Raw genomic sequence first — 15,189 nt, 5'->3', positions numbered from 1 at the left:
CATCATAATACTTTAGAGTGGCTTGTGATCAGATTAATCTTTTTATCTGAATGTGAACAGATAGCATTTTTCATTTCAGAAAGCACGACTTTTTTCTTACTTTCTATATCTTTTGGGGCTCCTCAGGGAAAATGCTCTATATGCAATCAAGCCTTTACCTCACAAATTTTGCAGTGGTCTTTAAGCCACGTATAACTACCACTTTTCTCTTCAGTGAAACATAGAAACATAACATCTGGGCAAGAAAAAAACTCAGGAGCCACGTTAATTTTGAAAGCACTTTATACAGAAGTCACAACTTCTTTTAGCTTTCTAGCATGGGCATATAGTGATGTAGGTATCTCTTCCAGCCCCCTTGCAACACATGGGGTTACATTCTTTACAGGTCAGGCAATCATGTGCTCCTTGTGAAGATCGAAGGCTCAGGCCAAGTAATAAGGTAGCTACAGTTCAGAGAACATGATCACAAAGTGAAAAGGAGGTTTCTCATAGTGTAGCAGATAAATCTGGGAAGAACAAAGGGCCCTGAAAAGAAATATTTACTGCACAGGTCCTGAGGTTCTATGTTATAAGCTTAAGTTTTATTCTGTTGGCAATTAGTTTGGCAGTAGATTGAAGCAGGCTAAGATTTAGTCTCTATTTAAATTACTGCTTAAACTGAAGTTAGGCAAGCACACTGAACACTGCCTCCTTCCCAGGCTGAAACAGACTGAGGTCTGGGCAGGGTCCAGCTGCCTCACATCATTCTACTCTGGGAATCCGCATGACTGCTGTGTCTCTTGCCCACAGGATGCATCTCTAGGTCCTCTTCTCCACCATCTATAGACCCTCTTCACCACCCTTTGTTGCAGTCAGGGTGGATGCAGCAAGAAATAGAATGAGGCAAAGGAGCCTGAGTCCTAGCAGGTCTGTGAACAAAAATTCCTAATGCTGTAAGCTGAGATTCAAGGTGGGAAGACAGGCAGAGGAGAAATACAAAGGAGGAATTTTCTCTCCACATGAATTCAGAGATCTTCAGTTGTGCTGTAGACTTTGTTCTTGTGTTTGATGCTCTCCTCTCTTTCTTCAGAGTTGAATTTGTATTTGCCTCTAGCCAAATAAACTTGACTGCAGCTATTGCCACTTAAAAAGGTCTTTTGCTCTTCACAAGTATTTAAGTAGGAAGTTTTATTTTTTTCAGAGATAGTCTCCAGTGTGGATGACTGCTCCCTCTTCTCTTGATGCAACTGAATTTTGTAGGGGGCTCAGGGCTGTTCTGCCTATCGCCTAGGGTTTATCTTTCAGTGGTTTTATTAGATGTCAGATTGTCCTGAGTGACACCCTTTGAGGAAGCTCTGCTGTCACAGGGAAAGGCTTTAGCACTTTTATTGCCCATTCCTTGAAAAGTTTTCTAAGAAATATTATGAAGTTTTTAGAATTTTGAAGATAAAAACACTATACATCTATACTAGAACAGTTTCATTACCCTTTATTTTATAAGATGAACTAACCATCCTATCTCAAGTACAATATGTGCTCCAATAGATTTTTTTACTTATTAAGAGGAGGACTTCAGGTTGTTTAGCCTAAAGAAAATTAAAGAAAACACGGTTTTCTTCATAAGTAGAAATGGTAGAGGCTAGAATCATAACTGAATTTATACTTGATCTAACTAGCACTACGTGCTAGACCTGTAAAGGTCCCTTCCAACTCAAACCATTCTATGATTCTATGTTTTTGTATTTTGTGACCATTTGTATACTACAGCTTCCTAAAATACCTTTTAAAGAGTGGCTATTTCTTCTTACATTTTGTAATGTTTCCCCTCTTTACTTCAAAGCATTTTCTTAACACTGAAAAGCATTATCTGTTTATTCTTGCTTGCTAAATTAAATTTTCATTTAGAGTGTCCAATTCATCTGGAGGAAAAAAAAAATTCCAAGTTATTTCTGAGAATAACCAGTAAATGCACTCCAGTGGTTCTTCAGCACTTCAATGAGTCTTTTGCAGTTTTAGAAGACTAGGCAAAACTTATGTCTGCATATTCCTCTCCAAAGAAGCTGTGTCCTGAACCCTCACGTTTTTAATACTGAGGAAGTCCACACCCTAGAGGACACTGTTTCTCCTCTCAGTATGGCACCACTGCATGTCTCTCTCTTCAAGTACCTCCAGTGTGAAGGCAGCCTAGTAGTACATTTTTGACATTGCGCCACATCTGAGGGAAGTTTGCTGTTGGAATATAAAAGAAGGGCAAGCAGAGTATTCGGTATGAAAGCCATCTCTCTTTTGGTGTGTTGTTCAGCATCAAGTTCACTTGCAAGGGACAGGCAATGAGCATTTTAAAATCTAATTAAACATGTTTTGTTGGTTTCCTGTTCTAGGTTCAGTGTAAGAGCTAATACTCTCTGAATTTGATCTAAATCAGAAAGACAAAAACCAGAAGCACATTAATTTTACTCACCCTCTCAAAGACCCTTTCCTGAGGTCATCAGGTCACATCTTTAGTTCCCATTAACCAGATTTCTCAGTTTAATAATGGTTACAGTGTACAGCCTCCTCCAGAAGGAATCTCTGTCTATCTTCAACAATTGTTGAATAAGCTTATTTCCAAATTAATGAGCAACCTGGCTTCTTGCAACCTCCTAAAAGATGCTTTCTGAATTCAGACCCCATGGCATATCACAGTCTGATTGTCCAACCACTTAACAGAAATGCTTTTCTGTGTAGTTTTCAGAGGGAGAGGTTAGCATCCAGTCAGTTCTTCTGCAAAGGCTCTTAGCTATTAAGCAGCATTTATTATTCCACTCTACTATTAATTTGCCTAAAAGATATATAGTTTTGCAGAACTCTATTTTTTTTTCTGTGTGATAGTATTCTTTTAAGATATCATGCTGAAGTTATGAGAACTGTCACTGTTGATTAGCAACTGTTCTGCTTTGAGAAAAAATGGAATACACTGCAGACTAATTTTTTAAATCATTTTCATGGTTCTAAATCTAAACATAATTAAATGCAAAGCTGTCATTCAATGTATAGCTGAATTTAGCTCACTTAGTTTGAAAAGCAGACAAAATAATGAAGAGTTTTTAAAATCCACAACAAATATTAAATTTCATGTGCAATTAGAGAAAAAAAATCTGATTATGAACAAAGATACCTCTGAAGAGAAACTAATTAGCATTACATTTCTTAACTATTTTGATGGAAGTGGAACTGGTTAGTTAAAGTTCATTACTCTTTTTGCCTGTCATCTCTTCCCTCCCTATGAAGTGATTAAGTTCTAAGCCACATAGTTCAAACTAAAGAGAATATTTATTCATTTTATTTTAACTCGTTTTGGTTAATATTACTCTTTCAACAGAAAAGTTAATTATTGTGACAGAGTTTGGTTTAGTCTATTCATGTTCCTGACATTGTGATGGCTGTAGCGCTCGGTGTCTGTCTTGTTCTAAATTTCAGCAAACTTCCAATTTTGTGCACTGAGTTAATTTGATTGCTTCTTGCTATGTACCAAGAGTAACATTTTAGCACAGCAGGTAAAATGATGATGTTATTAACACAGGCACTTATTTAGTCAAGCTCAGTTTGATATTCAGAATTTCACTTGGAAACTGTGTGCAATCAAAGTTCTACTTGTTTTCTGACAGACTGAAGTTAGTCACAGCACTAGTTCTGGTTTTTGAGATATGGATAGGTATCTTCCCAAGGAAGATCATAAATTTTTTACATTTTACAATCTTTAATATATCATGACACTGTTTTGAAATTCCTCAAGGAAATAAGTTTTTCCCATTGGGGATTGCACCTCCTAACTTCACTATTCTGAGCCATTTGTTCATTTTTCTTTTTTTTTTATATCAAGGTTAGCTACATTCTACTACTACTAACATATGTCTACTACATTAATATTTGTCTGCATTTTTTAGCAGGGATTAAGACTGAATCCCAGAAATTATATTTGCTTATGAACTTTACCAGTCTATAATGTTGTATGCATATATGTACGTGTATTACCCCTTTGGATCATCAGATCCATAAAATCTGGTAGATAGAATGACTGTCATAAATACACGATTTTGTTAGTACATCTTGTACTATAACAAAATATAAAATGCATTTATGTCACAATTTTTTTTGTGTCTGGTCAGCACTTAAAGTACTGTTAAGAAGAAAGTATTTCTTAGGGCTGATCCTGAATATATGTATATTCTTAAACAACTTCTAAATAACAGTGTATTGAAAACATGCTTTGTATGACTAATGCCCTTTAACAGTTCAATCTCACTGATAAGTATTTACATACCTACTTCAGCAAACAGCTCAAAAATGAGAATGTTCTTTCTATTTCAGGTTGGCTTTTCAAGTTTTTGCTTACTTATTTTTATAAATGAAGTCTATTCTGCAAGACAAGCTGAATAGAAAACATCTTTCATCATGCTTACTAAAATTGGAGGATCTGTGGACAAAATATGGAAGCCAGCAGAGAGATGCTTTTCTAGCTAAGACTGTAAAGACAGTGGGTTTTTCCCTTAGCAAACACAGAACTGTCTTTCACTTCCTGCAAATCTGACCTTTTTGGTCAGAAAAACAGTAGGTCTGTTGTGGGGCTGAATGCTCTTTTTGATACAAAGCAATCTTGAGAAGAAAGGGCTCCTTGAGATTCGGTAGATATCAAAAACTACCTTATGAACTTTGAGAGCTCAGTTCTGAGCATAAGAACTCATATTTGACATCAGTAAACACAGAAATCTCTGCTGAGGTAGATGACAAAATCTCTTAAACATTGTATACTTGACGTTGCATCACGGAATAAGGAGAATTTGAAAAGGGTAGTGATGATCAATTTAGTTTTTTAAGCTTTTACTTTTAAACTGTAGTTTCAATTTCTTTGTATTTAAGGTACAGAGGCCTACACAAGTGGAAGTGATGTAGAGCTTTAATTTGTCCTCTTAAGGAACTGAAAATTGACCTTTTATGTTATCAAATACCAAATAGGGAAGAATTTTAAGGAAGCTATCCATTAAATTTGAATAAGTAATATATTAAATTAAGCAGTGTTTTAAGACTTTGAAAGTATTTTAGGAAAATCCAAGAGCAGGTTGGATGAGGCTTTGAGAGACCTGGTCTAGTGGAAGATGTCCCTGCCCATGGCAGGACGGTTGGAACGAGATGGTCTTTAAGGTCCCTTCCAACTCAAATCGTTCTATGGATCCATGAAAATAGTTTCATTGTTGATCCTTCTTTTACACAGGAATTTGCATTTGAGAATATTACACATATTTGGGTATTTCCAGTATCAGTATCTTATTTTATTTTTTTTCTTTTCATTTAAGTAAACTGTAGAAGTTCTATAAAACTGCATCGTTACTGGTACCTGTAAACTTGATTGCAGTATTGCCAATTTTAGCATCTCAATCTAATTTTAAAATCACATTTAGAACTTCTAAATAACATATCTAGAGTAGACTATATTACAAAATTATCACAAATCACCAAATATTTTCATTCTTGCATTGCTTATCTTTAAAAATCAAAGATTAGGTCTAAGAATTCTGGATATTCATATGTTTATAAATAGCTATTTTATACCAAGACTTTATCCATTGACAATTAATAGCTGAATAGTGTTTCTTTGAGGAATGCAAATGTTGACTAGTAAAACAGTGCTATGTTGTCAGCACAGAAAATATTACATTATTAAGATGTAGGTATAGGTTCTGCCTACACCACTACATTCAGAGCAGTCCATCTTTGGCTATACCTGATTTAAAACATTGCAAAGCTATAGCGATACACCTGGCATTAAGTTTCAGCACATAAATTAATTCTATTTGGGGAAATGTAGAACAGACACATCAGCATAGGCTGCTGTACTAGCATCTGAGTTCAGAACGCTTCATATGTGTAGATACTACAATGTGTGCTCATGCCAAAAAGGTGCAAGCTGTGAAACTTTTTACAGAGTACAGTCCAGAACACAGGAATCAGTTACGTTTCAAAACTGGGCCATCCCGTTACAGATACTTCTTATTTAAGTAATTAGTATAAGATTTTTCTAACGTTTTGTAAGAATTGATTGAATTTAAGGGCTGTGTATATATATATTACACATTTTTGAGTCTATTTTAATTCGATTTTTTAGTTCATAATGAGATGTAGCAAAGGGAAAAATACCATTTTGTAATGCTTAATACAAATGAACATTTTAACCTGAGCCAGGTATGCTTGGTAATACAGCAGGTAAGCTACTGACTTGATTAAAAGTGGTGCATAGACTGTTTCATCTATTTACTTCTCATGTTGATCACTATGCGTGTTTCAGTATCAGTTGTACAGAATTTCTTCAAGTGTTGAAGCAGCAATCCAAAAGAGCTGAAAGCTGCATTATCTGCCATTCTTAGCATGTAAAGTCTTAGGTGGTCCAATAAATGCAACCTCGTTTAGATGGCAGAGTATGTCTGTAACTCTAATTTTAATTTTTAATTGTGGTAATCTTACATACTGAGTGCACTGAGTGCACTTTTCACTAAGCATTTCAGCTGACTTAAGAAATCTACTTAATCTATTTTCCAATTCTGTTCCATTGGTTGTGCTAGAAAATGTATATTCTTAAGGAAAAACTTAATGTTGAGTGTTGCTACCAACAGTTAGCACTTTTTGAACTTTTTTTTTTGAGTGGACTTAGGTGGAATAACAGCACCTTCCTAATTCAGTAGCAAATACATATAAAGGTGTTTGGAAGCTGCACTAGTTATATTTTTTCTTTTCTATGTAAAGAATTAAAGTGTACCTATTTCCATTAATAATTTTTTTTTTTACAGTGATACATCACTGTACTATACAAGTTCCTCATCTCAATGATTAATTTTCATGTCACACCACTTTACAGGTGAACAACTATAGCACAGACACTGGAGGCAGAACAAAGTGTGACTCAAACTGAATTTGTTGTATGGCAGTGTATGCTCAGCAGCTCACCAAAGAGCCATACAAGATTCTGATGTTTTAAATGAGAAAATGTTTCAATTGTGCTTTTTTTTTTTTTTTTCTGGATTAGAAGCTAGGATTTAAATATTAGTCCTGTTAATACTTAAACACCAAGCCCTGAAAGTACTGCTCACAGGCTTTTGTATGTTCTGGAAACTTCCATTTGTACAACAGGAGAGCATCATTTTTCGTGATTTATTTCTGGTCTAGGAGGTGACTTAACTTTCAGTTCATCTCCTACTTTTCAGCTTGGAAGGTATAATTAATAACTCCTGTCACACAACGGATCTCCTCCCCACTAAGGTATGAGAAAGCTTATTCAAACAAATAAACTAGATAAGCAGGTCAGCCTCTGATGATTGAAAAGGCTGATATACTTAAAGGCCTAAAAGTAACATGGAATTATAGTCATGAGCTATTTACTGTTTGGATAAAGTTGTTTTTGTAGCTATTTTTTTTTTTTTTTTTTTGCATAGGACTATAGTGAATCTTCAAAGGTGTTTTTTTTTTTTAAGGGTGGATGTACTGTTTTAAATGCTTTTTACTTTATGGAGTTCTGAGATGAAAGGAAGCTGCATAATATTAGTTCTGTAGAGAAAGACGTTCTAATCTCAGCTTTTCCATTTATTTATTTATTTTTTTTTTAAGTTTGAGTGAAATGAATCAAGTCCTCAGATACTGAGCTCTTATTTTTACTTGTGACTTTCCTGAGGTTTGTTGGTAAACAGTAAATACCATTGCAGTTGGAGCTCTCTGAATCATATGGTATGGGGGACAGAGGACAAATATTGTACTTCGGTAGTTCGTCAGACGTAGGACTCATAAAAATGAGTAGCACATTTCTCCCATCCTAGTTACTTGAAGCTGCCCAATTTTCTGACAAAAATTATCATGGAAGCAGAAAATATCTAGAGGTAAAGCAGAGGTGGCTTGTTATGGGGATCAGAGTAGTTAAGTATTGCTCTGGATACACATAAACTTTCAATGTAAGCACAAGACATATTTGCTTATCCTAAAGTTGCTCTTATAGAAGCCTTTTATTTAGAGGTTAAAGTTCAGATGAATAGAGACTGTTACATTCCTTATTCCTTTTAGGTGCTTATTCCTTCCTGCACTCAGTATGTCTGATGCAAGCAGATGTGGACTCACTCAGCCTGTACTATAAACTACTTGGTGGAGTGTTAGCATAGCAGACACAAGTTAATATATTCTGCTTACACAGCTTTTAGCTCAGTTCAGAGCTGATTCACATGTTGTTAAATACAGACAAAGGAAGCCTTCACCTTTCTTCAAAATAATGTTCATGTGTCCTGTAGCAAGCACTGAACAACCTCTGAGAAGTACTTCCCAAATGACAGTGTATGAAACATTAGCACAGAGGTTACTTCAAAGCAGTCAGCACACATTTCCTGAGCAACAGAAATCCTCCTGCACAATGCCCACTGCAGAGCTAGAAGGAATTGCTGTTGCTGATGCTAGTGTGGGAATCCTTACCTCTGCAAGTGTGGGAGCCTTCTCAGCAGTAATTTTGAGCTGCACGTGGTACCTTTCTTCTGAAGATGCAACATACGTTCAAATGCAGTGATGTTCATTAATGTAACAAATACTTAAGGTATTGAAATAAACTTCTAAGCCTTTATGCCAGTTCAGTTAGTGATGGATTTTGTGATTTGCTTTTCTTTTGAAGTGAATGCCCAGAAGAGGACAAATACGATACAGAACTGAAGTATAATTCTGTATTAACTTGCGTTAAGTTGCACTGCTGTAATTTAGAGCTGATAAAATGCTTGAATTGAGACAGAACTGGCTTAATCACAATCGAAATTTTATGAACGAAAACATAAAAGACATCTAAAACAAAGCTTTTTTTTTCTAGCATTGATTTTAGTAACTATTAGAAATAGTTACAAGAAAATAAAAGCTAAACTAAAACTAAATTACTTTGCATACGATAAGCCAGTATGAATTTCAAAAATAATCTTAATCATGATTTGTGTAATTTGGTTTAAACATAACTTGAGATTGCTTTTTATTTAAATTATACACTCTCCTGTTCTCTTTCCCATGCTATCATTGCATTACAAGTAAGATGTTACTGTGAACCGAATGCAGGGAAAAAAATTGCATAGGTAAACTGTTTCTGAAAAACCAAGTTACCGAGCATTAGGCTTACAAAACAAGTTGTAAGTGGCTTGGTATATCTGTTAACTTCACTGTTAATTTAAGGCCTGTTAGTTTGTTCATGTAGGACCAACTGCTTTTTATTTGGATCCTGTATGTAATTTATTCCTTTCCAGTTACTAACTCAATAGTTCAGTAGTTAGAAATTTTGCTTCTATTACACAAACTGGTAACAAAACCCGAAATGTTTCATCTATACGTACCACTCCAGGACTAGGGAAGTGATTGTTTCTTTGTACTCATCACTGGTGAGGCCTCACCTCAAATGCTGTGTTCAGTTTTGTGTTCCTCACTACGAGAAAGACATTGAGGTGCTGAAGCGTGGTCAAAGAAAAGCAGTGAAGCTGGTGAAGAGTCTGGAGTACAAGTCTTACGAGGAGCAGCTGAGGGAACTGGAGATGTTTAGTCTGGAGAAAAGGAGGCTGAGAGGAGACCTTATTGCTCTCTACAACTGTCTGAAAGGAGGTTGTAGCGAGGTGGGTGTTGGTCTCTTTTCCCAAGCAACAAGAGATAGGAAAAGAAAAAACAACTTTATTTTGTGCCAGGTGATGCTTAGGTTGGATATTAGGAAATATTTCTTCCCTGAAAGGGTTATCAAGCGCTGGAACAGGCTGCCCAGGGAAGAAGGTGAGTCACCATCCTTAGAGGTATTTAAAAGATGTGTAGACCTGATGCTTAGGGACATAGTTTAGCGGTGGACTTGAGAGTGGTAGGTTTCCAGTTGGACTTGATGATCTTAAGGGTCTTTTCCAATCTAAAGGATTCTGTGATTCTAACAGTATTCTAACAAATTTCTACTCCTTTATTTCCACTGAAGGATCACCCATAAAACAGGCAAAAAGGAAAAAAATGAATGTTCTTAACATACATAAAAGTTGTTTCAGACATTAATTTTATACATAGAAAATGCTATATGTATGCGTTTAGTTTCAGATAAGTGCCATAATACCTTACAGTTGCTATGGTAACTAGAGAGCAGCTGAGGTTTATTTTCTCTATATTTAGAAAAAAAAAAATCTAAATTATCTCAACAAATTAAACCTCAGTACTGCAGAGAAAATTTTACCTAGAAAAAGAGCTATCAATTATGTGATAAATACCTCTAATTCATCATTCTGAGGTATGTCTACATGGGAGCATATCCGAGGAAACCTGCTGACGGAACTGACAGCTAGTGTAAGCTGTATAGCCTGCAGCCATGACAGGGCACATGAATTCAGGTGTAGCTCCAGACTAACTTGGGCTTCTAGATTACAGCAAGCTTGGCAAGTTTGTCCAAGGCACAGGCTAATTATGCTTATTTCTTCCTCCTCTGCTCATGCAAAATGCTTCAAAGTTTCAGCTGGACTTCCAAATTGTGAAACGGTTCATCCCGTAGGTTTTTGAGGCATTGCAGATATACCAAATGTGGCCTTCATTCAGCACCATTTGCTGCAGACACTGCCACAGAGAACACAGTGGAAGGATTATAGGTGTCTATCACTATGGGCATGTCAGAATACCCTCAAAATGGTGAAAATCCATGAAAGATAAGGCAACACAGACAGTTTGACCTCTGATTAATCTTAGTTGATCTGAAGCTTTGTAGGGAAAGGCTGCATGTTAGTCACGTTTTACTGCCCACAAATAAAATGCAAAAATATCACAATATTAATGAGAATTCTGATTTTAAATCAAGTGTGAGATGGATATTAGTTCATGTGAAGCTGAAAGGCAGCACCAGTTGAAAACGTCTCCTATACTCTCCAAAAATCCGATTGCTTACTTTTCTAAAAGCGATTGCATTGAATATATTTTTATGGATTTGGGGTATTTCACAGTTGTTTTCTCAGTACCTAGGGTACTGAAACACATGTTATGACTGAGCACTGATCGTGCAACATGTCTTAAGTGTACATAAGTACTTTGTAAAGCTACACATCTTGTAGGAACTATACCCTCAGAAACTGTATCACTCAGCAGTTAAGTCAGATGCTTAATTTGTAGATTCATGTAAACTTATCAGTACACAAAGACTGAGCTGTACAAAATCAACTTTCTGCCCTAAATTTTACCGCAGGCCTCCAGATGAAAGCCTGCATAGCGGATGGTGTAGCTATAACTGCATACTGGTACTTGTGTCTAGCACTAAGGAGTTCTGAAAAAAGTATGGTCTCTAGTTAAAAGATGTTCTTTAAATAATCATTTTCACTATGACTCTCTACTTCTTTAAAAATGTCATTGTTTTAATTTAAAGGCTGTTCTAGTTTTGTTTAGTGAGGGGGGGCCTAAGGTGGCAGCTTCTGTAGGAAACTACTAGAAGTTGCTCCCCCTTTGTTCAGTGGACTCGGCCAGGCCTAGGGTGAGCCAATTGGTAGCAGAATGTTCCGTGATAACGGAAGGGGAAAACAGAAAAAAAAAAAAAAAAAAGAGATGATGTGAAGAAGCTGAGCAGGGGCAGAGAGGGTGAGGCGCAAGCCTCATGGGCCTTGCAGGCCTCACCCTTTGGCCTCCTGCCAGGTGGCTGAGTGGGCCTGACTCAGCCCGGCCTGGCTGCAAGAACTGGAGAGGAGATGAGCTGGATGATGTGAAGAGATCCTGAGAGGCGTCTGCCTGTTGTGATGAATTTTTCTTGTGAGAGGAACGGCTGCAGACGCCAACATCATGAAGAAGGAGGGGGAGGAGTAATGTGGCTCCTGGCCAAGATTCCCCTGCAGCCTGTGGTGATGACCATGGTGGAGCAGGCTGTCCCCCTGCAGCCCATGGAGGTCCACGGAGGAGCAGAGATCCACCCGCAGCCTGTGGAGGATCCCACGCTGGGGGAGGTGGATGCCTGAAGGCGGCTGTGGCCCATGGAGGACCCACTGGGGCAGCCGTTCTGGAGGGACTGCACCCCTTGGAAGAGATGACCCATGCCGGAGCAGTTTCACAAAGGACTGTGGCCCGTGGGAGGGACCCCATGAAGGATCACAGGAGGAATGTGAGGAGTTCTTCCCCCGACCATGAAGCAGCGGCGTGAAACAATGTGTGATGAACTGACCGCAACCCCCATTCCCTCTTCCCCCCTGTGCCACTTGGGGAGGGAAGGTAGTAGAGATAATGTTAAGCACATGAAGAGGGAGGGGTGGATGGAGGTTATCTTGTTCTCTGTCTCATTATCCTGCTAGTTTTAGTAATAAATGAATAGTTTTCCCCAAGTCAAGTCTGTTTTGCCTGTGACGGTAATTTTAAGGATTTCTCCCTGTCCTTATCTCAAACCTCGAGTCGTTTTTCTTATATCATCTCCCCGTATTCTCTGGGAGGATGGGGGGACTGAGAGAGAGACTGCGTAGTCTGGTCCCGATCGGGGCTGAAATATGACAAAGGTCTGTTTGTGTGCTTTTGTGATATACTTAAGGTATACTCATACTGTATTTTTTTTTTACTTGAATTTTTTTCCAAATATGGGCCAAGGTTTAAAAGAAACTGCAGAAATTAGGCAGAATGACTGCTCATAGTTTAATTATAGTTAATGCTGGAACCCTTAAGATTGCTAGTTATCTAGAGATCTAAAATGTAATTACCAGCTTTGTCAACCTGTCAGTCCACTTTGTTGGTCAAGTCCAGTTTTACACACAGTGCTATATTGAAATACATAGATGTCATTCTTTGAAGGATATGGATATCTTCTTTCTGTATTTTAATCCCATGCATACTCTGTAAATAACAAAAAGGTAGAGTGGATGCATATGAATTTGCAAATAGATGTAGCACACGGTTCTATTCTTTCCTTGGTTTATAGCTTCTCTTCATCCAGAGTATTTTCACAATCTGTGTTCACATATTTTCAATACAGTCAGATACTGAGCAGATGGTGTGATTATAGAGGGCAAAAAATTTCCTTTTGAGGAAGAGGATGTGACTGGTATTGCTTTACATTAATTCTGTGTACATTTTAAATGCCATTCTATTCTAGTACAATGTGGCATTTTTCCTAGAAGAACAGTAGTTAAAGAAATGTGGGAAGGGAGTTTCCACTGCCTATCTCAGAATCTTTACTCAGTCTGATGTTATGGGTTCCAGGAATGTTAGTATGTGTCAGCTGATGGCTCTTTTCTGAACAAGCTTCCTCAGTAAATTGCATGACAGTGACTGTGTGATGCTGATATTCCCTAGTATCAGTGTCCATGCTTATATTCAGTACAAGTGATCAATAAAAATAGTATGTGCCAGCTATAATAACCAGGAGAAGACAATGTATGCATTCTTAAAAAAAAATATCGTGCAATACTTTGGTATCTTACAAAGTCATTCCAAGACATTGTGTGGAAATGGCAGTGTCATATACAAGCCATTTGTAAAAAAAAGTAAAATCTAAATTTCTGAATCCTATGAAAGCTAGCTGACATTTCTTAACTTATTTTATGGAAGATGAACTTGAAATTACCTCTGGTTTTGACTTCCTCCAGTCTCTACTAGTAGTCTTGGTTTCTCAGGGTTACCTAGGAAACTAAGACTGGTATAGATTTCATGATTATAAGGAAGAGATAGATCTGGAAAGTGTAGCTGCTTTCCCTCCATAGCTGCTGAACTTGTCTTTTCGCGCTTGTCTTTTTTTTTAAATGGAAGCATTTCTCCCCCTACTGGCTCCAAGGAAGATATTGCAGCCTTCCAAGCAGAGAGCTACATATAGATAGCGTGTATTACATAATGGATTACTTGTATAATAAAAGCCTCTTTCGGATTGACAACATTTCTATCCTGCCACTCCAAAATTGCTACATTTGTAATAAGTAGTTTTGGAGTAGGAGAGCCTATTTTAAATTCCTTCAGTTTAGAGAATTGAATGTGTTCTAACAGCTAACATTTCTCCATGTATCTCCATTACAAGACAGACAATATTGTGAAGGCAGCCTGTGCTGTTCAATAGCAAGTAAATTATTTAGGACCAATTTCTATGCCTTTCCAGTGGTTCAGATACCTACCTGTATGGACAGTCAATTGTAAAATACGTAGAATATTTATAGCCAGTAAGGTAATATCTGTCCTTTGAGAGGCAGGATCATAACAAGTGACACTTCCAAATTTATTTGGAAATGTGCAAAGCCTACAGTCGTAGACCAGAGATCTGCAAATTAATTGAGGTTCTAGCAGCTGCAAGCAGAAGATGAGGAAAGTTGACTGCTGTGCAGCCTTTTTGTGTCTCTGTGCTAGTTTTTTTTTTTACTTTATTTTCCAGCTCAATAGTACGAGATAGAACACACATCATCTTGGAGGAATTGTTGGTATGTATTCACTACTGCATGCTGCACTCTTTGCACCTTACCAGGCAGTCTTGTATGATGTAGTGCCTGGTGATGAGATTACTTCATCCAGGAGTTAATAACCTATAGAAAAAAAAAAAAAAAGTAAAACCTCAAGAGTGCATAAGACTTCCTACGGAAGCACGTGCAGCTGTATATATATTTTGTTTTGCAACACATTGACCTCATGGTTTCTTCTACCTGTCCTTCTGCTGAACATCTGCTTGCAGCATGTGAAAAAAATACTCTGTGAACTGCCACTATCCTGTGTAAGTGCCACACACAGGACAGTAGGATAACACTACAGAATACCTCTTGTAAACCCTGCACTCGACAGGTCATGAAAATCATCTCATTTTCCTCTTAGTACTTCATTTCTTGATTGACCTAAATTACCTTAAGGCTATTGAAAATGTTAATTTTCCTGTATATTTTTGGACTGATACTTGCGTGACAGCCAAAATCATACCTGACCTAAACCTGATTGGTTTGGAGGGTTTCTGTTTGTTTGTTTCCAGTGTATTAGATCTCTGACCTGGCTGACTGTGTAGCTGCATGAGCTGAAGAGCTGGAGGACAATGGAAGGCACAGACTAAGTAGGGAAGAAGGTGGAACCTCCAGCAGCTCAGGTTTAGACTGAAAATGCATCCTTCTTTAGGCAGAAATTTGGGTTTCACAGAGAACATCTAAATGCAGGCATAATTCTTTGAAATCAGATGTCTACTGTTCATGTAGAAAAAAAAATGCCTTTTTAATAGAGTGCTACTCTTTATACAAGATG

The sequence above is a fragment of the Chlamydotis macqueenii genome, chromosome 2 (assembly GCF_036417535.1).
Source record: "Chlamydotis macqueenii isolate bChlMac1 chromosome 2, bChlMac1.mat, whole genome shotgun sequence".
NCBI classification, from domain to species: Eukaryota; Metazoa; Chordata; class Aves; order Otidiformes; family Otididae; genus Chlamydotis; species Chlamydotis macqueenii.
This window is presented reverse-complemented; position numbering follows the sequence as displayed.